The sequence below is a fragment of the Dipodomys ordii genome, unplaced genomic scaffold (assembly GCF_000151885.1).
Source record: "Dipodomys ordii isolate 6190 unplaced genomic scaffold, Dord_2.0 Scaffold167, whole genome shotgun sequence".
NCBI lineage: Eukaryota > Metazoa > Chordata > Mammalia > Rodentia > Heteromyidae > Dipodomys > Dipodomys ordii.
Window position 1 is genome coordinate 750,316 of NW_012267383.1, and position 23,828 is coordinate 774,143.

The following is a 23,828-nucleotide window of genomic DNA, read 5'->3' on the forward strand; positions in this document are numbered from 1 at the left end:
CTGCAAGTGTAATATCCTAGGTTTGATTGCTGGTATAAAACGAGAAAAAAGTACAGTTTAAAAAAACAGAATTTCAGGGGCTGGGAAGTTGGCTCAGTGGTAGAGTGCTTGCCTTGCATGCCTGATGCCCTGGGTTCGATTCCTCAGCACCACATAAGCAAAAAGAGAAAACCCAGAAGTGGCGCTGTGGCTCAAGTGGTAGAGTGCTAGCCTTGAGCTGAAGAACTGAGGGACAATGCCCAGGCCCAAAGTTCAGGCCCCATTATCAGACCCCCCCAAAAAAAAAAAACACAATTTCAAGGGGGCGAGTGGGAGAATGGGAAGGGATGGGAAGGGGAAACAAAGGAGGAGGTTATAATGCTTGATAAGAAATGTACTCATTTGGAGCTGAGAAGGTGGCTCAGTGGTAGAGCTCTTGCCTTGCATGCATGAGGCCCTGGGTTCGATTCCTCAGCATCACATGAGCAGGGAAAAAAAAGCTGGAAGTGGTGCTATGGCTTAAGTGGTAGAGCGCTAGCCTTGAGCTGAAGAGCTGAGGGATAGCACTCAGGCCCAGAGTTCAGGCCCCACGACCAGACCTCCCCCCCCCAAAAAAAAGAAATGTATTCATTATCTTGCCCATGTAATTGTGACCCCTCTGTACAGTATTTTCACAATATATAAATAAAGAAATAAATACAATTTCTGAACAAGTCATAATGGTAGAGCCTGGTAGGTAAGCAGCAGCGAGCGGACAAAAAGATAAGCAGAAATGAGGAGGTACATATTAGCAGAGTGTGGGTCTCTTGGAGAGAGAAAAACATAAAGATCTTTGGCACAGGGTTTTTTGTGGGGTTTTTTTTGGGTCATGGGGCCTGAACTCTGGGCCTGGGCGCTGTCCCTCAGCGCTTCAGCTCAACGCTAGCACTCTACCACTTGAGCCACAGCGCCACTTCCGGCTTTTTCTTATGTTGTGCTGAGGAATCGAACCCAGGGCCTCGAGCATGCAAGGCAAGTACTCACCTTCCCAGCCCCTGGCACATGGTTTTTTGTTTTGTTTTGTTTTTTCATCAGTAGTGGGGTTTGAACTCAGGGCCTTGGTTCTGTCCCTGATCTTTTATACTCAGGGGTAGTTCTCAATTTGAGCCACAGTGCCACTTCTGGTTTTCTAGTGGTTAATTGGAGATAAGAGTCTCATGGACTCGGGCTTATATGGTGGCTCCGCCATAGAGTGTTTGCCTCTTATGCATGAGGCCCTGGGTTCGAGTCCTTAGCACTACATAAGGAGAAAAAGCTAGAAGTGGTGCTGTGGCTCAAGTGGTAGAGCACTAGCCTTGAACTGAAGAGCTAAGGGACAGCACCCAGGCTGTCCAAGCCCCATGACAGACAAAAAAGAAAAGAAGTCTCATGGATTTCCCTGCTCAGTCTGGCTTTTGATTCACTCTAAAATGACTTTTGTCTCTTAATATTACCAAAGTAGATGGATGAATATCGTAGTCAAGCTTTTGTTTGTGAATTTCTGGCAGCTGTCTCCCATGCCTTATTTTCCCTAATCTATGCTGCCTCAGTACTATCACTTGAATTAAGGAGTCACTATCACTTGAATTAAGGGGCTGGGAAGGTGGCTCAGTGGTAAAGCGTTGCCCTGCATGCATGAGGCCCTGGGTTCGATTCCCCAGCACCACATAAGCAAAAAGGAAAAAATTCGGAAGTGGCGCTGTGGCTCAAGTGGTTGAGTGCTCGCCTTGAACTGAAGAGCTGAGGGACAGTGCCCAGGCCTAGAGTTCAGGCCCAGGACTGGACCCCCCCCCAAAAAATTAACAGAGTCAAAATAATTATAGGATGGAGAACCCAGAGATAATCATTTTGCCAGTATAACAATGACTCTCCCAAAATGGGGTTCTACTTAATATGCCCCCTGTTAGGTTTTTATTTGATTCTTTTTTTGTTTGTTTGTTCAGTTGTGGGGCTTGAACTCTGGGCTTGGCCACTGTCCCTGTGCTCTTCAGCTCAAGGCAAGTGCTCTACTGCTTGAGCCATAGCACCATTTCCGGTTTTCTAGTGGTTTATTGAAGATAAGAGTCTCACCAACTTTCCTGCCCAGGCTGGCTTTGAACCATGATCCTCAGATCTCAGCCTCCTGAGTAGCTAGGATTACAGGCGAGAGCCACTGACGCCTGGCTCCTGTTAGGTTTTTAAAGAAGAGGTGGCTGAGTAAGAACCACACAATGCACGTGGTATTCAGGTAAGGGGTAGGTTTATTCATCGTTCGGGCTAGCACCAGGCCATATTGGCACTCCATGCAGCTGGGAAAGAGCAGCTAGGCCTCATCTAGGGTAGGCGTGGGGAAAGATGTGTCCACATCGAATCCAGACGTGACCTCAGCAGATGCAGATGTGACCTCTTCCAGGTGTGCCAGTTACCTAGGTCATCCAGGTACTGGGTGGAGACTTTGTTGTGAGGAGGGTGGAGTCTGCTCGCCATCCAGCAGCTGACCTTACACCCCCTACAAGTGTCCTAAAGAAGAAATTCATGACATAAATATGACAGACAGACATTGCACTGTTAAGCTCAAATTCCAGACTCCCAAGAGACCCCAAGAAACCCCCAGAGACCGAGACCAATGTAATAGGCAAAAGAGTCATTTATTGCAAGCTCGAGCTTGGTCATCGGCACAGTCGGCAACCAGTGCTGCTAAGAGGCCCAGAGCATAAAATCAGCACAGCTTTTATATCATTATACAAACAGCTTTGAGGAACTTTTACACGGGCAGTTACAGGATTGGTTGATATTTACAGAAGTGGTTTTGTCAGTGTCCCATTGGCCCATGTACTGAGGTTTGAATGTGGCCTGACCATACTACCTTTTTTGGAAACTTTTGTGTTTCTCAGCTGTTTCTCAACCCTTGTCTTATTGGCAGTTGCTAGGGGTATAATTGCAGTTTTGATTGCAGGCTTTCCAAGAATCTTCTGAGAACTGGCTTTTCCAATAACTGTCCCTTGAGTTCAGCCTGAGATCAGTTTCACATGAAATGGTGACTTGCTCTTAAAATGGAGTTAGTTTAGTCCTTCAGTATAGATACCTCTGCCTGGGTAACTTCCACCAGTCATTTCTCTATAATGATCTCTTTGGGGAGGCTGAGATCTGAGGTTTGTAGTTTGAAGCCATCCTGGGTGGGAAAGTCAATGAGGTATTTAACTACAATTAATTACCAAAATGATCAAAGAACATTGACTCAAGTGGTAAGAAACCAGCTTTGAAAAATAAAGCTAAGGTATAGTGCCAAGGCCTTGAATTTAAACTTTCAGTACTGGCACAATTTTTTTTTATTACCCAGCCAGCTTTTACTAATGCAAATTTTGTTGCTATTGTTGTAATCATCATCATCAGTCTTGGAGCTTGACCTTTGGGCCTAGGCACTGTCCCTGAGCTCTTCAGATCAAGGCTAGTGCTCTACCACTTGAGCCACAGCGCCACTTCCTACTGTCACCGGACAGAGGTGAGGTTTAGTGAAGCTCCTCTTTAAATATAGGAACTCTTCACATAGGGTTCTTGACTTCAGTCACAGAATAAGAATTTCTGGACAAGTCACAATGGTAAGAAAATTTGACAGAACTTTATTAAGTAAACAAGCAAGGAAACAGACAAAAAAAGCAGACAAACAGAAGGGCTGGGACACACTAGCAGAGTGTCAGTGCTCTCATAGGAACACAAAGACACATACATATACACACACACAAGGAGACACCCAAAGAGACACACAGTCCTTGGGTTGTTGGGTATTTATAGGGTAAAGGCAGGGGTTCTGGCTTTAAGTTATGCAAAGATAGGTGCTTTGTCTTTGCTTTAACTACACTTGGTGTTATTCTCTGGATTTCCAGGTAAGAATGCATCTTGCCATAAAACAGATCCTTATCGTTGAAACAAGGAGACACCCTGCTATCTACATTTTGGGGCATCCTGTCAGGCAGTTGTGAATTCTTGGGTGAGAAATGCATCCCTTAGGAAAGAATGCATTCAGTTGCCTCTCTTTATTAGACTGACCAATAATTCAGTTAAAGACTGACCAATAAAGTAGACAAGTTGTAATCTTGCTCAACTGGCAATACCACCCGCTTACTTTAAATCCCGCCTTTTGCCTGCCAAATTCGTGCGCTAATTCAAACCAAAATGATAAGATAGTTTCAACAGCTAATATAAGACAGACTGTAACTCCATTGGCCACCTGCCTAACATGACTATGCAATCCTTTGTGTGTATTGCAAACCCATTGGTCACCTGTGCATGACCAGGCTTGACCACATGGATTTTGCCTTTAAAAACCCTAGCTTGTGGGTCCTCTGGGGTTGCAGTATCAGCTCCCGAGCCTATGCTGCAGCCCTCGCTGGTCCGTGTAGGAACTTTCTCAATAAAGTTGCTTCTTTGTTAACAACTCTGTTGTGGTGGGCTCTGTCACTCCGGACAACTAGGGGGCTTGCCTGCCTGAGTAGGGGTCTTCCTACTACAGTTCCCTTAATCTTAAGGGAAGTACATGAAGGAATATCTCCTATATTTGCTGTTAGCTGACCATATCTCATTTTTCCTAATCTATCCAGCTTCACTATTAATGCAAATACTTTCAATATAAGTTGTTGGGTTTTTTTGTTTTGTTTTGTTTTGTTTTTTTGTCAGTCATGGGACTTGAACTCTGGGATGAATGCTTTCCCTCAGCTCTTCAGCTCAACGGTAGTGCTTTACCATTTGAGTGACTGTACCACTTCTGGTTTTCTGAGTGGTTTATTAGAGATAAGAGTCTCATGGACTTTCCTGCCCAAGCTGGCTTTGAACCTCAATCCTCAGATCTCAGCCTCCTGAATAGCTAGGATTACAGGCATGAGCCACCCAGCTATTGGGTTTTTCCTTGTTTTTTTTTGTTTGTTTTTGCCAGTCTTGGAGTTTGGACTCAGAGCCTGGGCATTATTCCTGAGCCTCTTTTGCTCAAGGGTAGCATTCTACAACTTCAGCCACAGCACCACTTCTGGCTTTTTCTGTTTATGTGGTACTGAGGACTCGAACCCAGGGCTTCATGCATGCTAGGCAAGCACTCTACCACTAATCCATACTCCCTTTTAAAAATTATTTATTTTTACTGGTGATGGTACTTGAACTCAAGGCCTGGGCACTGTTCCTGAGCATTTTCTACCACCATGAGTCATAGTGCCATTTTCAGGTATTTAATTGGAGATAAGAGTTTCATAGACTTTCCTGCTTGGGCTAACTTCAAAGCATGATCCTTAGATCTCAGCCTTCTGAGTAGCTAGGATTATAGGCATGAGCCACCAATGCCTGGCTTCAACACACATTTTTTTTGGTCTCATTTGAGTCTAGAAATTACACATCATTACACTCCAACTGGTACTAGCTAAGATAACAATGTTTTCAAATGACTTTGAATAGCAAAAGTATATTCCTACAAAGGAAGGGAAAAGCTGGGCACTGGTGGCTCACCCCTGTAATCTTAGCTACTCAGGCGGCTGAGATCTGAGATCGTGGTTCAAAGCCAGCCTGGGCAGGAAAGTCTGTGAGACTCTTATCTCCCTCCAATCAACCACCAGAAAATGGGAAGTGGTGCTGTGGCTCAAGTGGTAGAGCACTAGCCTTGAGCTGAAGAGCTGAGGGACAGTGCCCAGGCCCAGAGTTCAAGTCCTATGACCGAACAAAAACAAAAACAAGCAGAATGGAGAGAGAATATATACAGAACTAAAAATCTTACATGTTAACCCCGCAATTACAGCCAAAGAATCAACCTAAAGATGCTAATAATAAATAATGTATTATGTTTGTGAGGTTTTAGGTGAGGAAAGAACACACAGGAAGACATAAAGGTGAAGGAAGGAAAGTTTATTGGGGTACGCCCCTGGGTGAACTCCCTGGTCGGGATGAGAGAGCAGGGTTTATATGGCCGGGGTCAGCAGGAACTTTTAGCACATAACTTGTTTTGTGAGTTTGAACAGTTTTGGGCTAGTGCCCCTGAAGGACAGGAAGATTGGGACAGGTGGTGTATAATTGGGACAGGTGGTGTATAAGGAAGTGGCTTTTCTCAGCTGCCTCTGCCCTCCAGTGGCCTGTCAATGTTAATTAGGCAGGCAAAGAATACCAACGTTAAGTGTCATACAATGAGAGAGCAATGAGCCAATTTATTGTTTCTGGACGTCAGGGATAGATTGTTTTTCCCAATATTGTCTAAGTTCCTCTAGTTAGAGGCTTGTCTAGGTGGCCAAAGCAATAGTCCACTCAAGAGTATTTGCAGCCATCAGACCTACCATCCTCCATCCAGTCAACCATTAGAGAAAAACTAATATACAAAGTGATGCATAAACACAAGGCAGGAGTCCCGCTTGTTATCTCAGCTACTCATGAGGCAGGATAGAGTAGAGAAAATGGACATGGTAACCAGCTGCCAGGAATTCAAAAAACTTAAACTTAAAGAGAATACAGGAGATACTTATTTATCTACTTCTCTTAACATTAAGGAACCAAAGTCATTTTAGAGGAAAGTGAGGTGGGGTAAGTAAGGGGAAAGGAGGCCTGGTGAAGGCAACTCAGAAACAATGTAGTAAAAACAGAAGCATGCTCTTTGCTTCTAAGAGAGACAACAGGAAGCTTTCTTTATCTCAAGAATAAGGATCTAGCTGGGCTGGGAAGGTGGCTTACTGGTAGAGTGCTTGCCTCACATGCTATGAGGCTCTAGGTTCGATTCCTCAGCACCACATAAACAGAAAAAGCTGAAAGTGGTGCTGTGGCTCAAATGGTAGAGCACTAGCCTTGAGCTGAAGAGCTGAGGTACAGTGCCCAGGCCCAGAGTTCAAGCCCATGACTGACATATTAATAATAATAATAATCTGTTTTATGGCAAGATGCATTGTTTCCTAGAAGAAATGCCCAATTATACAGGAACTCAGAAAGTAAGTGTATCATTAGGAGTGAATAGAGCAAATAGGCTCTAATAGGCATTCTATTAGACTGCCTATCTTTGTATAGAACATATATCTTTGAATAACTTCAAAGTCAGACCCCCTGCCTTTACCATATAAATACCCCTGATGCCAAAGAGCTGCGTTTGTCTCTCCTCTAGACCACCTGCCTTCTCTTAGAGTATGTCTCTGCTTTCTGCTTTTTGTATGCTTTCCTGCTTACCTACTTGCTCAATAAAGCCCTGCCAGGTTTTCTTACCATCTTGACTTGTCCAGAAAGAATTATGCGATAGAAGTCAAAGACCCTAAGTGAAGAGTTCCTACTGTTTTTGTTGTTTTTGGTTGTGGAGCTTGAACTCTGGGCCTGGGCACTGTCCCTCAGCTCTTCAGCTCAAGACTAATGCTCTACAACTTGAGCCACAGTGCCACTTCTGGTTTTGTGAGTGGTTTATTGAAGATAAGAGTCTCACAGACTTTCTTGCCTGGGCTGGCTTTGAACCATGATCCTCAGATCTCAGCCTCCTGAGTAACTAGGATTACAGGTATGAGGCACCGGCTCACAGCAAGTTCCTACTTCACAAATCCTTGCCTGTATCTGGTGACACTCTTGAGGCTGAGATCTGAGGATCATAGTTCCAACCCAGCCCAGGCAAGAAAGTCCATGAAAGTCTTAACTCCAGCTAAGCACTAAAAAGCCAGAAGGAGAGCTGTGGCTCCAGTGGTAGAGCATTAGCCTTGAGAAAAAAAGCTTAGAGACATATGGCCCAGGCCATGAGTTCAAACATCAGTAACTGGCACCAAAAAACAAAACAAGAAAAGTTTCCCATTTATATGTGTTGTGTAGTCAGGTAACACAGTGCATCTAGCTTGTGACCACTTTTGTATAGTAAGGTTTCTGGGTCTTTTTTTGTTGCTGTTGTTGGTCATGGGGCTTGAACTCAGGGCCTGGAAGTTGTCCCTGAGCTGTTTTGCTCCAGGTCAACACTACCACTTTGAGCCAGAGCTTCAATTCTGGTTTTCTACTGGTCGGTCAAAGATAAGCATCTCGGGCTTTCCTGCTGGGGCTGGCTTTGAACTAAAATCCTCAGATCTCAGCCTCCAGAGTAACTAGAATTACAGGCATGAGCCACCAGTGCCTGGCTCATTTACATCTTTTGAGGCTGGTAGAATGGTGGCTTCCTGACTTCCTCCAACTTTAACTGCCAGCTGCAGTTACTCCACTCTTCGCACATGTCTCCACCAATGAAGTTAAGAGAAGAAAGTACTTCCCACCGTATTAGAATTAAACACCAAGTGGACCTTCTCTTGAAAAACCTAAAGCCTGAGTAACTTCATAGAGGCTGAGAGACTCCATTTTAAGCTAATAACCATATTGTGAGGTATGAATCATGAAAATAACCATGGGCCTGACCCAGGAATGACACAAAAGGAAAAACGATTCCTGAAAACTAGGGACATTAATAATCCTTGGAAAAGCCACAGGAATTTCCTCCAGATGCATCGGTCAGATACTGGGTGGCCATGCGGGACATGGTAACCCAGTGGCCAGACAATTCCCATCAATATCACATCCATAATAATATTAGCCAATCACATATGTATAGCGTAGTATGCTTAAAATGTTAACCAATCATGTGATTTCTCATGTAAAACTTCCTTAAAGTTGTTTGTTCAATACTATAAAAACTGTGCTGATTCTATGCTTGGGGCCTCTTAGCATCACTGGTTACCAAGTACACAGAAGACCAAGCTCAAGCTTGCAATAGAGGTCTCTTTTGTCACTTACATTGATCTTGGTCTCTGGTGGTCTTGGGGGTGGGGGAAGGAATCTCTAGTCCAAGTACAACAGATGGGGGCTCATCCGGGATCCCCCTCATAAGCTCATCCAGATGCCTGATCAGAGAATCCAAAGAATGGCCAGTAAGTTAAGGCATTGCTGCTTTGTAACTGTCCAGTATCTGTGTTGCCTACAGGTTTGGTATTGGGGTTGGCAAGAAGTCTTGGTGGATGTGCTGTAAGACAGCCAACGGGACCAGTTGGAGACATCCCCTGGATCCCCATTGGGAGTAAACTATCCATTAGTGCAGAATTTAGAATATTTAGGAAGGGCTGGGCACTGGTGGCTCAGGCCTGTAATCCTAGCTACTCATCAGGCTGAGATCTAAGGATTGTGGTTCAAAGCCAGCCTGGGCAGGAAAGTCCGGGAGACTCTTATCTCCAATAAAGCACTAGAAAACCGGAAGTGGTGCTGTGGCTCAAGTGGTAGAGCACTTGCCTTGAGCTGAAGAGTGCAAGGACAGCGCCCAAGCCCAGAGTTCAAGCCCCATAGCTGAAAAAAAAAAGAAATTTTAGAAGGGGTTCAAGTCCCCTGGTGAGTGAATGCCATTTTTGGAAGAGGTTCAAGTGTCCAGTCTGGCACTCTCTACTTGATAGTTACAGCGTAGGCTGTGTCAGAAGGGTTCGAGTCCCCTGGTGAGTCCGGCATTGTCTACCTGATAGTCTACAACACACATGCTGTCAATGTGTTTTTGTCTTAATGTTTGTGTAAGTGTTTTGAAATTCCTGGAACATTTCTCCTCTCAGATTCATCCAGATGCGAAAGCCTGAAGGAGATTGACTGGCACCTACAATACCCTTACTTTCACTTTAAAAATTGCCATTTTCACCTAACAGGAATTACTTTCTCTTTGGGTGCCCTTGTCTCCCGCTCCCAGGTGAAATTTGATTTGGGAATCTGGCTTATTCGAAGCAAAGCTGGAGTCTGGTAGCCTTTTGCTGGATGACACTGCTGAAGCACTTTCCTCAGGTGTCTCCATTTACCCCTTTGGGATTTTAGACAGGCCACTGTCAACTCTTCTCCTTGGAACACTCTAGGGTGTGGTTGCATTCTAAATCCCCAAAAACGCCGATTGGTTCATTCAGCGTCTTTTGTAATTGTTTTTCTTCTTGTTCTCTGCTTTGTGTGCAGATTTCTGTACGCCAAAATGGGTCAGACTCAGAGCACCCCTCTTACCTTTCTGACAACGAATTTCAAAGATGTTAAGGATGTTAAGGAAAGAGCTAACAATTTATTTTCTTTTTTTTGGGGGGGGGTCCAGTCATGGGACCTGAACTCTGGGCCTGGGCGTTGTCCCTCATCTCTTCAGCTCAAGGCTAGCGCTCTTACCACTTGAGCCACAATGCCACTTCTGGCTCTTTTTTCTGCTTATGTGGTTCTGAGAAATCGAACCCAGGGCCTCAGGCATGCAAGGCAAGCGCTCTACCATTGAGCCAACTTCCTAGCCCAAGAGCTAACAATTTAGGTGTTGAGGTTAAGAAAGAAAAACTGATTACTTTTTGCAGATCGGAGTGGCCTACTTTTGATGTTAGATAGCCCCCTGAAGGAACCTTTAACTTAAATACCATTTGGAAAATTAAACATAAGGTCTTCCTCCCAGACAGAGCGGGACACCCTGATCAGATTCCCTATATTCTGGTATGGCAAAATTTGGTGCAGGAATGTCCAACTTGGCTGTCTCCTTTTCTACCCCCTCCTGTTGATAAAAACAAGATTTTAGCATTAAGGAAAGCTAAGTTAGCTAACTCCTCAGCTCCCCGTACCCAATTCTACAGGAAGGGAGTGTGGATCTCCTTCTTTCATTAGACTCTGACCTCCCTCCCTACACTTCCCTGCCACCTCCTCCACTCCCACCCTCTACCCCATCTAGAAGAGGAGGTGGCGGGAGGTGAGGAGCCAAGAGGAGCTAGCAACAACTTGGAAGGAGAACTCATGGCCATGTTCAGAGGGCTGCCAGCCCGCAACTCCCTGACACAATTGTGACACTGCCACTCAGAGAAATCAGACCACCGGATGAAACAGTAGAGCCCTGACTTCAGTATTGGCCCTTCTCCACAAGTGACTATATAATTGGAAAACACAAAATGCAAAATTTTCTAATAATCCCAAAGATTTGATTTCTCTCCTAGATAGTGTAATGTTCACACACCAGCTGACCTGGGATGATTATCAGCAGTTGCTCCGGGTCTTGTTCACCACGGAAGAAAGAGAAACAGGCTAGAAAGCTGATCCTGGGGGACAATGGGCAGCCCACTGTTAACCCTGATTTAATTAATGCATCTTTTCCACTGACCAGACCTCTGAGTGACGATTGGGACAACAACATGGCAGAATATAGGGAAAGACTACAAGTCTATCACCAGACTCAGGGCAGCAGCCCGCAAGCCTACTAATTTGCCTAAGGTATACATGGTCTTGCAGAGAAAGGATGCATCACCCTCCAGTTATTTAGAAAGACTAATGGAAGCAGTTAGATAGTATACTCCCATGAATCCAGAAGCACCAGAAAACCAGGCAGCAGTAGTAATGGCTTTTGTAAATCAGGCTGCACCCAACATCAAGAAAAAGTTACAAAAGTTAGAGGATTTAGAAGGGAAAAATATTCAGGAGTTACTAAGAATAACTCAGAAGGTCTATAATAACAGGGACGCAGGGCTGGGAAGGTGGCTCAGTGGTAGAGCGCTTGCCTTGCATGCATGAGGCTCTGGGTTCGATTCACATACACAAAAGGAAAAGAAGCCGGGCCGGGCGCTGGTGGCTCATGCCTGTAATCCTAGCTACTCAGGAGGCTGAGATCTGAGGATCATGGTTCAAAGCCAGCCTGGGCAGGAGAGACCATGAGACTCCTATCTCCAGTAAACCACCAGAAAACCGGAAGTGGCACTATAGCTCAAGTGGTAGAGCGCTCGCCTTGAGCTGAAGAGCTGAGGGACAGCGCCCAGGCCCAGAGTTCAAGCCCCACGACCGACAAAAAAAAAAAAAGGAAAAGAAGCCGGAAGTGGAGCTATGGCTCAAGTGATAGAGCACTAGCCTTGGACTGAAGAGCTGAGGGACAGCGCCCCGGCCCAGAGTTCAGGCCCCACGACCAGACTCCCTCCCCCCCAAAAAATAATAATAACAGGGATGTTCTAGAGGAGAGGCAGCTGAAGGCAACCAAGGAAATGACCAGAGTGCTGGTTGCAGCTGTGGAAGGAAATGGGACGGGACTAAAAAAGGAAGGAAAAACCTTGCAGCATCCTAGTGGTTGTCTATGCAGAGATCAGTGTGCTATCCACCAAGAAATAGTCCATTGGGCCAGGGAATGCCCTAAGAGAAAGGGGCAACAGTCAAAACAATGGCAGCCCAGGAGGTCTTCAACACTAATGGCTGGCAGTCCTATTGGCAATGAATAGGGACGACAGCGTTCGGTTCCCCTCCTTGAACCCAGAGTAACTCTTAAGGTGGAGGAGATTCCAGTAAAGTTCCTAGTGGACACTGGGGCTCAGTATTCGGCTTTAACAAAACCACAAGGAACACTATCAACCAGAACCTATTGGGTACAGGGAGTCACGGGGATCAAGCGATATCCATGGACTACCAAAAGAATAGTGCACCTTGGGCTGGGACGAGTGTCTCACTCATTCTTGGTCATTCCAGAGAGCCCCTACCCCCTATTGGGAAGAGACTTGTTAACTAAGGTTGGGGCCCAGATTCACTTCTATCCAGAAGGCCTCCAGGTGGTGGATGCCCAAGGGAGACCTATACAAGTGCTGACTTTGGGCCTGAAAGCTGAGTACCGGTTACATCGACAGCTCCAGCTCCCTGATCAAGAAATCACCTACTGGCTGGAAAGGTACCCAGAGGCATGGGCAGAAACCAGAGGAGTGGCACTAGCAAAGCATAGGCCAGCTTTCTTCATCGAGGTAAAGCCAGGAGCTGACCCAGTCAGCGTCTGGCAGTACCCTATATCCATGGAAGCTCAGGTGGAGATAACACCCCACATCAAGCGCCTATTGGAACTGGGTATACTGGGACCTTGCCAGTCAGCACGGAACACTCCCCTGCTACCAGTCTGCAAGCCCCACTCCAATGAATATAGGCCAGTGCAAGACTTGAGGGAGATCAACAAAAGGGTAATGGATATTCATCCTACCGTACCTAACCCTTACACCCTCCTGAGCACCCTCCTCCCGATAGACAATGGTATACAGTCCTAGATTTAAAAGATGCCTTTTTCAGCCTACCTCTGGAGCACAAAAGTCAAAATCTTTTTGCCTTCAAATGGACAGATGTCAAGAAGGGCATCAACAGAAAACTGACCTGGACAAGACTTCCTCAAGGATTTAAAAACTCACCAACACTCTTTGATGAGGCTCTGCATGAGGACTTGGCTGAGTTTAGGGGAAGCCACCCTGGCTTGACTCTATTGCAATACGTGGATGACGTATTAATTGCAGCTGAAACTAAAAATGAATGCATCCGAAGAACGGAGGACTTGCTCCAGACTTTAGGCAGCCTTGGCTACGGAGCATTGGCCAAGAAAGCTCAAATCTGCAAATCAGAGGTAACCTATTTGGGCTATCTACTGAAAAGTGGGCAGTGGTGACTCACAAGGGCAAGAAAAGAAACTGTCTTCAAAATCCCGAGACCCCAGTCCCAGTGTCAGGTGAGGGAGTTTTGGGGGTCAGCCAGTTTTTGCCATCTGTGGATCCCCGGGTTTGCTGAATTGGCTAAACCCCTTTACGAGGCCATCAAAGAAAAACAGCCGTTCTTAAGGTCAGAGGAGCATTAGACCAGATAAAGACTGCCTTGTTATCAGCCCCAGCATTGGGACTCCCTGATGTCACTAAACCCTTTTATCTGTATGTAGATGAACATAACGGGGTAGTGAAAGGAGTCCTAACCCAATATTTGGGCCCGTGGAGAAGACCAGTAGCCTATCTATCAAAGAAGTTAGATCCGGTGGCAGCAGGATGGCCACCATGCCTGAGGATGGTAGCCACTACTGCCTTAATGGTAAAAGATGCAGATAAACTGACCATGGCACAGGAGCTATATGTGCCCACCCCTCACACTATTGAGGGTGTGTTAAAGCAGCTACCAGATCGATGGCTCAGCAATGCCCGACTAACCCATTACCAAGGCCTGTTACTCAACCCTTTCAGAATCAACTTTCAGATCCCCTCGGCTCTCAACCCCGCGACCCTGCTACCAGATCCGGAACTGGAAACACCATTGCATGATCGTTCAGAGATTCTGGCACAAGTCCATAGTAGTCGAGAAGACTTAAAAGACCGCCACTATGGGACACCGAACTTGTGTGGTTTACGGATGGAAGCAGCTTTGTTCACCAAGGAAAGAGGTATGCGGGCGTGGCAGTAGTGACTGAGACTGATGTAATTTGGGCCGAATGCTTGCCAGTAGGTACATTGGCCCAGAGAGCCAAGCTGCTGACCCTGATCCAAGCTCTGATGCTAGGAAAGGACAGAAAGCTGACTGTGTACACTGACAGCCATTACGCATTTGTGACGGCTCATGTACAAGGGACTATTTACAAGGAGAGGGGACTATTGACAGCTGAAGGAAAAACTATTAAGAATAAAGATGAAATCTTGGCCTTGATTACAGTTCTTTGGCTGCCTAAGAAGTTAGCCATTGTTCATTGCCCCAGACATCAAAAACCTAAAGATGCTGTGAGCCAAGGCAATAACCTAGCCAACAAAACAGCCTGGGAAGTGGCATTGCAAAGAGACTCGATAATGATGATTGATCTCCCAGACCTTGGTGCAAGAACCCTCCCAGACACTCCTATATACACCAAGGAGGACTTAAAATGGATTAACCAACTGCTGATAGCACAATGTCTAGATGGTTGGTGGAGAGACTTGAAGAGCAACATCATCTTGCCAGAGCAATTAGGGAAGCACTCACATGGGCACAAAGAAGATGCAAGATCTGGTGAGACATACGGGACTCAAAATCAAAAATGCTCATGCTAAAATAGAGCAGATTGTCAGAGATCATAAGGTGTGCCAGCTGACCAAAGCAGGGAAAAACCAGATAGGACCAGGCAGTCGGGTAAGAGGGGATAGACCAGGGACTTACTGGGAGGTAGATTGCCAGGTAGAAACCTGGCAAGTATGGGTATAAATATTTGTTAGTTTTTATAAACACCTTTTCAGGATGGGTAGAAGCCTTTCCTACAAAGTGCAAAACGGCACAGGTTAAGGGATCAGATAATGGACCAGCCTTCGTGCCTAAGGTAAGTCAGGGACTTGCAACTATTCTTGGGGTGGATTGGAAATTACATTGTGCTTATAGACCCCAAAGCTCAGGACAGTTAGAAAGAATGACTAGAACTCTAAAAGAGACCCTGACCAAATTGACCACAGAGACTGGTGGTGACTGGGTAACTCTCCTTCCCTTTGCCTTGTATAGGATACACAACTCCCCTTTTAAAATTGGTCTCACTCCTTATGAAATTGTGTTTGGAGTACCCCCCCCCCATAATTCCTAACCTGTCAGAACAGTTGCTTAGAGAAGATGATGACTCCGAACTTTTGTTCTCCCTCAGGGTCCTGCAGAGGGCCCACCTTGATGTCTGGCCTAAACTGAGGGTGCTTTACGAATCGGGCCCTCCACCCATCCCACATCACTTCTGCCCCGAGGACTGGGTCCTGGTAAAAAGACACCAACAAGAGAACTTGGAGCCATGGTGGAAAGGACCTTATGTGGTCATCTTGATGACTCCAACTGCCCTCAAAGTCGATGGCTTTGCTACCTGGATCCACCATTCTCATGCGAAGCCTGCAGACCCCATAGCAGACTTCATGGTGCCAAACAAGGACTCAGAATGGCAAGTCTCTTGCTCCAAAGACAATCCTTTAAAGCTCAAACTGAGCTGCAAAAAGACTTAATTATGAATTGGTTGTTGCATGCCTTACTTGGAAGTTATATTAGTATAGTAGTTAGTGTTAGTAACCCCCACCGTCCATATAATTTGACCTGGACTGTTAGCAATCAAGTAACGGGCAAACGTTTCCCCTTGGCCATGAAAGAGGGACCATCTCTATGGTTCCCAGACAAGCTTACTTTTAACTTGTGCCAGCTTGCTGATGGAGTATGGGGAAGAACAAAGCTTGTAGAATGCAGCTGGAGGCACTGGTATTATGCCCGGGGGAATTGTGGGGGACCAGAAGACTTTTACTGCAAAAACTGGGGTTGTGAAACCAGTACCTCAGGAAAATGGAAAGGGAAAGGAGGAGACCTCATTACGTTCACCAAACCAGGACCAGCAGGCATACCATTTAGGGGCCTACTGGTTCATCAAGGAGGAATTAGAGTGCCCCAGGAGTCCGATGCCCAAGTGGAGGTTTGGTTCACAGATAAGGGAAAACAAGCTTTGGGATGGGAATTAGGAAAACCATGGGGACTGAGGTTGTACAGATGGGGGAAACATATGATGGCATTCTTGTAACCTTTCAAGCAATGGCCACCGCTAGTTATGCTCCTTCAGCTGTGGGACCAAACACAGCTTTAAAAGCAGACCCTGACATAAAGCCTGTTGGGTCTTCGTCCATCCCATGAAAGATAGACGGGGTCCGAGAGCCCAGGAGACAATCAGACACAGTGGGGAGCCAAATCAAGCAGGTAGAAAATTCGTTTATTAACAGAGAGCAGCCCTTTTTACAAGGCAAGCACTCTACCACTGAGCCACCTTCCCAGCCCCGAGAGCAGCCCTTTTTAAAGCCAAAAAAGAGTGTGTGGCATGGCAGGGGAGGAAGAGGAACCAATCACTGTCAAGGTCACACCTTATCATGCACCTAAACTTCCACGGGCTGGTTACGCACTGAACGTAAGGTAAATTGGGCTCTGCCCACTCTACTCTCTCTCAGCGCCATCTTTGCTGCCCATGTGCTCTACAGTAAATTGGGCTCTGTTCACTCAACTCCCTCTCAGCACCATCTTTGCTGCCTGTGTTCCCCACAAAAACCCAAGGCAGACAAAAAGAAAAAGCCCCAGAATGCAGTAACTACTTCTCCTCCAACTGAGATAGACCCCCTCAGGGAAGGCATCCTCCTTCCAGAAGATTCCCTGTGGCAGCTGTTAGTCCAAACTTATGATGTGCTCAATCAGACCGGTCCTGACATTACAAAATCTTGCTGGATGTGTTATGATATGAGGCCTCCATTTTACAAGGGAATTGCAGTAGTACAGAATGTGACTAATTCTAAGACAAGCAAATCATGTAGATGGGAACAAAAAGAAGCAAAACTCACACTACAGGCAATTATAGGACAAGGGTTATGTGTGGGACAAATACCGGCTAAATTCACTCATTTATGCAATCAAACCCAAGAGTGGACCTCAAAGGAAGGGTATCTGCTACCTCCCCAAGATGCGTGGTGGGTATGCTCAACTGGCCTCACCCCCTGTGTCCATCTAGAAGTCCTAAATAGGACTAAGAGCTTTTGTGTTATAGTACATCTTATCCCACGACTGATCTACCATTCATAGGAGGACATGTTGATAAAAATGTCTGCAACAAGCTATTGGCCCCAAAGAGCTAAAAGAGAGATAATAACAGCAGTAACAATTGGAGCCCTAGTGGGCTTGGCCGGATTGGGAACTGGGGTGGTGTCTCTAATCACCCAACAGACATCTTTTTTTTTTTTTTGTCAGTCATGGAGCTTGAACTCTAGGCCTGAGTGCTGTCCCTCAGCTCTTCAGCTCAAGGCTAGTGCTCTACCACTTGAGCCATTTCTGGTTTTCTGGTGCTTTATTGGAGATAAGGGTTGCACGGACTTTCCTGCCCGGGCTGACTTTGAACCATGATCCTCAGATCTCAGCCTCCTGAGTAGCTAGGATTACAGGCATGAGCCACTGGCACCCGGCTCCAAAAGACATCTTACGCTAGCCTCTGAGCTGCCATAAATGAAGATATCAAAAATTTAGAAAGCTCCATAGCCTACCTTCAGAAGTCGCATGACCCCTTAGTGGAAGTAGTGTTACAAAAACAGGCGAGGGGCTGGACTTAATTTTCTTACAACAAGGAGGCTTGTGCGCTGCCCTGGGGGAAGAATGCTTCTTCTATGCTAATCATTCTGGAGTGGTAAAAGAATTTCTAGCTAAAGAGAGGGACTAGCAAAATGAAAAAGGGAAAGAGAACAGCAGGAAGGTTGTTTGAATTATGGTTCAATTATTCTCCTTGGATAACTACCTTAATATCCACCTTACTAGGCCCCATTATCATACTGGTGCTTGTACTCACCGTGGGGCCTTGTGTTGTAAACTGGCTAGTGAGGTTTGTTCAAGAATGCATTAACACATGCAACTAATGGTCTTAAAAGCACAATATCAACTGGTTCCCGATGAAAAACATGGTGTGTGCCCATAGGACCATGATTGGCCCTTAAGGTGTATGTCAGAAAGTGGGGAATGAAGAACCTAAAGCCTGAGTAACTTCATAGAGGCCTGAGCGATTTCATTTTAAGCTAGTAACCATCTTGTGAGGTATGAATCATGAAAATAACCATGGGCCTGACCCAGGAATGACACAAAAGGAAAAACAATTCCCAAAAACTAGGGACATTAATAATCCTTGGAAAAGCCACAGGAATTTCCCCCAGATGCATCGTCAGACACTGGGTGGCCATGTGGGACACGGTGACCCAGTAGTTGAAAAACCTAAGCAATTCCATTTTACTTAAGACCCCATCTCAGTTCTGCGACTTAAATCGTGGCCCGCTTTAGCCCCAATGCTAAGAATTTATGACAGAAAGCCATGCACAATTCTTGGAGCCATAGATGGCGTTTGCTTAAGGCAGGTGTTAGCCCCGAAGTGGTGTTGCCCCCCAGCGACTTAGGGCTAAGAGTTTTGGTTCCAAGGAAAACCATATAATTTTCTGACCAACCGGTTCTTCATGGCCCAGGGTGGGACATGCCATGCATACTGTTGGTCCAGATGTGACTCATAACTGTTTTTGGTCAAGCTATGGACCAAGGATATTTTTCTGTAAAGGTCAACCAATCATATTTGCCCAGCTTAGCTTGCTTTAAATGTTAGTCAGTCATGTAATTTCTTTTGGGTCCAGTCGTGGGGCCTGAACTCTGGGCCTGAGCGCTGTCCCTCAGCTCTTCAGCTCAAGGCTAGCGCTCTACCACTTGAGCCACAGCAGCACTTCTGGCTTTTTTTTTCTTTTTGCTTATGTGGTGCTGAGGAATCGAACCCAGGACCTCATGCATGCAAAGCAAGTGCTCTACCACGGAGCCACCTTCCCAGCCCCTCATGTAATTTCTTATGTAAAAGTTCCTTAAAGTTGTTTGTTCAATACTATAAAACCTGTGCTGATTTTATGCTCAGGGCCTCTTAGTGTCACCGGTTACCAAGTGCTCAGAGGACCAAGCTCGAGCTTGCGATAAATGACTCTTTGCTCTTTGCATTGATCATGGTCTCTGGTGGTCTGTGAGGGGGCATCCAAAAATGGGGTACTTCATAGTCAGACAATTCCCGTCAATAGCACATCAATAACAGTATTAACCAATCATGTATGCCCAGCTTAGCTTGATTTTAATATCAGCCATTCATATAATTTCTCATGTAAAAGTTCCTTAAAGTTGTTTGTTCAATACTATAAAAACTGTGCTGATTCTATGCTCGGGGCCTCTTAGCGTCACCAGTTACCGAGTGTGCGGAGGACCAAGCTCCAGCTTGCAATAGAGGACTCTTTTGTCACTTACATTGATCTTGGTCTCTGGTGGTCTTCGGGGAGTCTCTCGAGTCTGAGCACAACACTCTTGGGCCTGAAGAGATCCTCTTTGTCTCATGGGTGTCCTTTTTTTTTTTTTTGATATCAGAGCGTTGCTACACCCAGCACTATTTCTGATACACTGCGGTTAGTCTGAAACAGTATCTCTTGCTATCTAGAATGTTCCTTTATTCCCAGGGATCAGCAGGGTAAAAAGTGGAAATGACCTTGACTGGCGCTGAAAAGATATTCTTGTGTTCCCTCACTTGAGGGGAGGAGAGATTGGGGCAGTGAGAGAAGAAAGAGAATAAAAAGAAAAAAAGAATGGTTAAAACTTGTGTTGGTAGGCTGTTGCTGGTGGTTCAGGCCTGTAATCCTACTTACTCAGGAGGCTGAGATCTGAGGAGCATAGTTCAAAGCTAGCGTGAGGCACTGACGTCTGTGAGACTCTTATCTCCAATTAACCACCAGAAAACCAGAAGTGGTGTTGCGGCTCAAGTAGTAGAGTGCTCGCTTTGAGCTGAAGAGCACAGGGACAAAACCCAGGCCCACAGTTCAAGCCCTGTGACTGGACAAAAAAACAACAACAACAAACAAAAGCCCAAAAACTTTGTTTTGGGTTTGGGCATGTGGCTTAGTGGGAAAGTGCTTGACTAGCATGCATGAAGCCCTGGGTTTGATTCCTCGGTACCACATAAGCAAGCAGAAAAAGCCAGAATTGGTGTTGTGACTCAAGTGGTAGAGTACTAGTCTTGAGCAAAAGAAGCTCAGGGACAGCACGCAGGCCCAGAGTTCAGGCCCCACACTGACCAAAAAAAAAAAAAAAGACAAGTCATTTAAGGCAGAACCTCTTTGTAGAGAGAAACTCCAGGTTAAACAAGTTAAACATAAACTTATTGAAATGTAAATATCAGCAGAATTCAGGAAAAGTCTGGAAACCCAGAAGATGCTTTGGTTTTAGACTTAGTAAACAATAAGTTTATGATAATATGTTTGAAATGTATTTTGTCTAGGATGTGTGAAATGTGTTTGAAATGTATTTTTGTGAATAGGGAGCTTGGGATTGTAAGGTCCATTCCTGGATGGCGGACAGACCCTGCCCAGTACCTGCATTACCTAGGCAACTGGGACACCTGGAAGAGGTCACATCTGGATCTGATGTGGCCATACCTTTCTCCCACCTGGTCCCACCTCCCTTTACCTGGCCACACCTTTCCCCACCCATACCCTAGATAAGGCCTAGCCCAGGCCAAGACGCTCTTTCTCAGCACTTTCCTTCTCAGCTTTTAGCTCTTTTCCCCAGCTCTCATTCTTTCCCAGCTCTTTCCCAGGTTTTTTCCAGGCCTTTCTCAGCCATGTGGAGGGCCAACGTGGCCTGGTACCAGCCAGAACAATTAATAAACCTACCCCTTACCTGAATACCATGTGCATGGTGCTGTTCTTATTTGTCTCCCTCTTTTTAAATACCTAACATAAATGGTGCTGAAACCCGGGAAGGGCTTAACGTCAGTGTTAGGTCCGCTCCTGGATGGCTAGCAGACTCCACCCTCCTCGCAGCAAAGTCTCCACCCAGTACCTGCGTTACCTAGGCAACTGGGACACCTGGAAGAGGTCACATCTGCATCTGCTGAGGTCACATCTGAATTTGATGTGGCCACACCTTTCCCCGCCCATACCCTAGATAAGGGCTAGCCCAGGCCCAGACTCTCTCTTCCTCTCTCTGTTCGTTTCTAGCTCTCGCTCCCTTTTCTAGTTCTTTTCTCTCTCTTTACTTTCTTTCCTCTTTCCTTTCCTAGCCACGTGGAGTGCCAACCTTGCCTGGTCCCAGCAGGTCTACCGGATAAACCTACCCCTTACCTGAATACCACGTGAGTGCTACTGTTCTTACCCCTCTTTCTGCTCTTTTCTAGCTCTTTCCTCTCTCTTTCCCCTCTTTCCCAGCTCTCTCTCATTCCCAGGCCTTTCCCAGCCACGTGGAGTGCCAACCTTGCCTGGTCCCATCAGGTCTATTGAATAAACCTACCCCCTTACCTGAATACCATGTGCGTGCTGGGGCAGTTCTTACTCAGAAACCTCTTTTTAAAAACCTAACAGTCAGGATAGGTGGGATTCCTCTCTTTTTTTTCTTTTTTTCCTTTTTCTGTTTGTTTTTCCCTTTTTGCTCTGAGGAATACCCACAGTCCTGACGGCCTTTTGCCAACCCATCTGTCTGCTGCAGACACAGTGCATCAATTCCATTGCTGGCACCAGGCCACATCGGCCCTCCACGCAGCTGGGAAAGAGCTGGGAAAAAGAGAGAGCTGGGAAAGAGAGAGAGAAAGAGAGAATGCTGGGGAAAAGAACTCAGAGAGCTGAGAAAGAACGTCTGGGCCTGAGCTAGGCCTTATCTAGGGTATGGGTGGGGAAAGGTGTGGCCAGGTAAAGGGAGGTGGGACCAGGTGGGAGAAAGGTATGGCCACATCAGATCCAGATGTGACCTCAGTGGATACGGATGTGACCTCTTTCAGGTGTCCCAGTTGCCTAGGTAATGCAGGTACTGGGCGGGATCTGTCCACCATCCTGGAATGGACCTTACAGGGATGTGTTTTGCTAAACATCAGTTAAACCCTGGAAAATTGCTATTTGTGATTATTGTTTCTGTCACATATACTGCCAACTGCAGTATAAGCCATGCTGTGAGAGAGCTTGATCACTATGCTTCACTATCTGATTGATGAGTGGGGTAGAGTCGCCTCTGGGCTAATAAAGACTCCTTGCCTTTTGGTGTTGTTGTTGTCATCATCAGTTGTGGGGCCTGAACTCTGGGCTTGGGTGCTGTCCCTCAGCTCTTCAGCTCAAGGCTACCCCTTGAGCCACAGTGCCACTTCTGGCTTTTTTCTGCTTATGCGGTGCTGAGGATTCGAACCCAGGGCCTCAGGCATGCAAGGCAAACGCTCTACCACTGAGCCACCTTCCCAGCCCTATTTTTTTTTTAATAAGTTCTTGAGGCAGATTAAATTGGGGCTTGAAGGACTAGGACAAGATCAGGAGCTGCTAATAAACACTTTTAACAGTTACTTGAGCCTAGCACTGGTGGCTCATGCCAGTAATCCTAGCTACTCAGGAGGCTGAGAGCTGAGGATCACAGCAGGGAAGACTGTGAGACTCTTTATCTCCAATTAATCGCCCGAAAACCAGAAGTGGTACTGTGATTCAAAGTAGGAGGGCACTAGCCTTGAGGTCAGGGATAGCACCGTGGCCCAGAGTTCAGCACCCCTCCACCACCACCAACAAAAGGAAGTTGAAGTATCTTGCTTCTAATTAGATATCACTGCTGGCCATACTCTTAACTTTATACTAATGTGTTGCTTAGAGCTTTGCATGAGCACATTTAGGTGATTATCTTGAGAAAAACATTTGGAAAGGTTCAAATACACCTTAATAAAAGAAAAGAAAGAAAAAAAAAGAAAAGAAGGCTGGGCACCGGTGGCTCACACCTATAATCCTAGCTACTCAGGAGCCTGAGATCTGAAGATCTCGGTTCAAAGTCAGCCCAGGCAGGAAAGACTCCAATAGACCACCAGAAAACTGGTCTTGGCAGTGCAGCTCAAGTGGTAGAGCGCTAGCCTTCAGCTGAAGAGCTGAGGGACAGAGTCCAGGCCCAGAGTTCAAGCCCCATGGCCAACAAAAAATAAATAAAAATGAAAAAAGAAAATATCCTAACAATTTTCTTTCTGTCTGAACTTCTTCTAAATGAAAGTACCTTGTAGCCAGACAGCAGAGGCTTACACCTGTGATCCTAGCTACTCAGGAGGCTGAGATCTGAGGATTGAAGATTGATGTCTGTCTGAAGCCAATGTGGGCAAACAAATCTAAGAAAATTTTATATTCAATTAACCAGCAAAAAGCCAGAAATGATGGTGTGGCTCAAGTGGTAGACACTAGATTTGAATGAAAAAACTAAGCAAGAATAAGAGGCCCTGAGTTAAAGCCCCAGGATTGCACAGTAAGTCAGGTGCTGGTAACTCATGCGTGAAATCCTAGTTACTTAGGAGGATGAGATCTAAGGATCAAGATTCAAAGCCAGGCCAGGCAGTAAAGTCTTTGAGACTTTTTGTTATTGTTGGTTGTGGGGCTTGAACTCTGGGCCTGGGTGCTATACTTCAGCTATTCAGCTCAAGGTGAGTGCTCCAACACTTAAGCCACAGCACCACTTCCAGTTTTCTAATGGTTTATTGGAGATAAGAGTCTCGTGGAGGGCTGGGAAGGTGGCTCAGTGGTAGAGTGCTTGCCTTGCATGCATGAGGCCCTGGGTTCAATTCCTCAGCACCACATAAGCAAAAAGAAAAAAGC

General features: G+C 45.9%; 1 pseudogene; it reads left to right on the top strand.

The window, feature by feature from the left end:
- The window catches only part of LOC105998627, an 84,988-nt pseudogene that overhangs the window by 57,392 nt on the left and 3,768 nt on the right, over nt 1-23,828 (top strand).